Raw genomic sequence first — 3218 nt, 5'->3', positions numbered from 1 at the left:
GTCAATGTCATGAGAGAAAGTGTATGTGAACTGCTGTATGGAAAGTGAATTTGCTCTGTAAACTTTCACCCAAATCACAATTTAAAAAGAAGAAGAAGAAGATACGTGACAAGGTCAGATTGACTAATTAGAAAGATCTTAGTAAAAAAAGAAAAAAAATCATCTTTATCACTGGCACTGGTTATAAGCAATTTGGTTGAAATGGACCTTGGTGTAATTTCTTCATGTTTCTTAAGCTCAGGGTTTGTTGAAACTCTTGGATCATTGTGTTTATAGTTTTCATCAAATTTAGAAATTATTGGTCATTGTATTTTCAAGTATTTTTATATTACCCCTTCCCAAAAACTCCAATCACATGTATACTAAAAAATGAAACAAAGACCCAGTTGCCATTGAGTCAGCTCTGACTCATGGAGACCTCATAAGTATAACAGTAGAACTGTTATACTTCTACTGTTTTCAAGGGGTGATTTTACAGAAATAGATTGCCAGACCTTTTTTTTTTTGAGGGACACCTGGGTGAACTCCATCCTCCAACCTTTTCATTAGTAGTCAAACACAGTAACCATTGGCACCACCCAGGGACTCCTACAGATATACTAAACCAAACAAACTAAACCTACTGCCATTGAGTCAATTCCAAATCATAATAACTCTATAGGATAGAGTAAAACCACCCATAGGGTCCCTAAGGCTATAAAATTTATGGAAGCAGCCTCCTTCATTTTTCTCCTATGGAGAGGCTGAGTTTGAACCACAGACCTTTTGGTTAGCAGTCAAATGCTTTAACCACTGCACCATCAGGCTGTTTGAAATCATCCCTCAGTGCACTAGTGATTAGTTCATGGTTTACAGTCCTATCTCTCTATGTTTCATTTGGAGTCAATTCTGACTTACAGGTTTCCAAGGAGATAAATCTTTACAGAAGTAGATTGCCCCATCTTCCTTCCGTTGAACAGCTTGTGGGTTTAGAATCATCAACGTTCTGGTTAGCAGTCAAATGTGTTAGGCACTGCGCCACCAGATATATATATGTTGTTGTCGTTAGGTGCCATGAGTTGGCTCTGACTCACAGCAACCCTTTGTACAACAAAAGGAAACATTGCCTGGTCCTGTGCCAGTCTCACAATCCTTGCTATATCTGAGCACATCATTGTAGCCATTGAGTCACTCCATCTTGTTGAGGGCCTTCCTCTTTTTCTCTGACTCTCTACTTTACCTAGCATGGTATCATGGTATCATTCTTCAGGTAATGGTCCCTTTTGACCAAGTAGGTGAGACGAGGTCTGATTATTCTTTCTTCCAAGGTGCATTCCAGCTGCACTTCTCTCTATATATATGTACACACACACACACACATACACATCCTTCCGTGCCTCTACTTAACATGCTTATTCTTTCCTCTAACTTCTTGAACATAGGAAATTCTGTAACAGTAGCAATGTTCACGTCCTAGTCCACTAATTCTATCATCTATGCCATTTCTGGATCAATTTTATTTGATTGACTTTTATCCTCATTTTGCATTGTGTGTTTCCGATTATTTGCATACTTGAAAATATTGGATTTAGATCCCAGACATTATTCATTTTACTCTGCTGGGTGATGAGTATTTCTGTATTCCTGTGGGTATTATTGAGATTTGTTCTAGGGCATGGTTGAATTATTTGCAAACAGTTTGCTGCTTTAGGTCTTGATTTTAATCTTGGTTAGGTGGGAGCAGTTTGGCATTTAGTCTAGAGTTAATTTTCTCCAATATCAGGCAAGGCCCTTCTGAGTATATTACCGAATGCCTTGTAGAATATGATAATTTCCACTCTGGCTAGGGTAAAAAACCACTCTTCTTGTAAGCTCTGAGAATTGTTCCATCTAATCCTATCAGGGGGTTCTTTCCTGGCGTCAGGTAATGCCCTCACATACATGCAATGATCAGTATTCATTTGAATACTACAGGAGCACCTTTTGCAGATCCTTAGAGTTTTCTTTCTGTAGAGCTCTCTCTTTTATGATACTCTGCTGAGTTCCAACTGTCTTAACCCACACCTGAATCTCTTCAGTTTAGAACAAACGGTAGGCCATGTCAGGTTCCTCCCTTCCTGTAGCACTACCAGAAACTTTCTCCAGGTAGTAAACTGGGACAATCATAGGCCTCAAATGGAACAATCTTAGGGCTGACCTGCTCTGCTTCCCGACTTGCCAGGAATCACTGTGCTTCATTGCCTGATGTGCAATGCCTTGAGGACTAATACTTCCTATATTCTGTCAAGTTTTTCAATTGTTTCAGGCAATAGGAGGAATCTTTTTCCTGTTTAACTTACAAAGCAGAATTCTAAATCTCATGACAATTTTTTGTTAGAATTCTATTGGGCAGTTTTAGAATTATATGAAGGGGTTTTAAGGTACATATAAAAGGATAAATTTCATAGAATAATGAGAAACCTATTAAAAAGAAAAGTGATGGAGGGATAGTTTGGAGGCAAGGATGCTTTATCAGAAGCTCTGGTAGCATAGTGGCTAAGGCACTTGACTGCTAACCAGAAGGCTGGCAGTTCAAACTCACCAGCCACTCCTCAGAAGGAAGATGGGGCAATCTACTTCTATAGTAATATTGCCTTGGAAACCCAAGGAGGGGTCCTATGAGTCAGGTCTGACTTGATGTCACATAACAACAACAACAACAGCTCTATTCCTGGGCAAATGCTCTCCTCTTAATGTCATATGCTTGATTGCTGAAATGAGGGAGCATATCCTCCTGATACGACTATTCACTTTATAGATCTATCATTTGGCTGTTTAGGAAGAATTTTTAGGTCCTGGGAATAAAGTTTGTCCAAGTCACAGAAGCTCTGGTAGCATAGTGCCTCTGGCGCATGACTGCTAACCAGAAGGCTGGCAGTTCAAACCCACCAGCACACCCCGAAAGGAAGGTTGAGCAATCTACTTCTGTAGTGATACTGCCTCGGAAACCCAAGGAGGGGTTGCTATGTGTCAGACCTGACTAGACAGCAGTGAGTTTGGTTTGTTTTGGTTTTGGTTCTTTATAAATTAAATGAAACTTAGCTGTGAAACCATTTGCTGTGCTATATATCTTTCAAACATAGATCTTTTTTTTTTTTTTTTTAAATTGTGATTTGGGTGAAGATTTACAGAGCAAATTCACTTTCCATACAGCAGTTCACATATACTTTGTCTCATGACATTGACCACAGTTTACTACA

This window comes from Orycteropus afer, unplaced genomic scaffold (genome assembly GCF_000298275.1).
Source record: "Orycteropus afer afer isolate SDZICR_OR568_19922 unplaced genomic scaffold, OryAfe1.0 scaffold00332, whole genome shotgun sequence".
NCBI classification, from domain to species: Eukaryota; Metazoa; Chordata; class Mammalia; order Tubulidentata; family Orycteropodidae; genus Orycteropus; species Orycteropus afer.
This window is presented reverse-complemented; position numbering follows the sequence as displayed.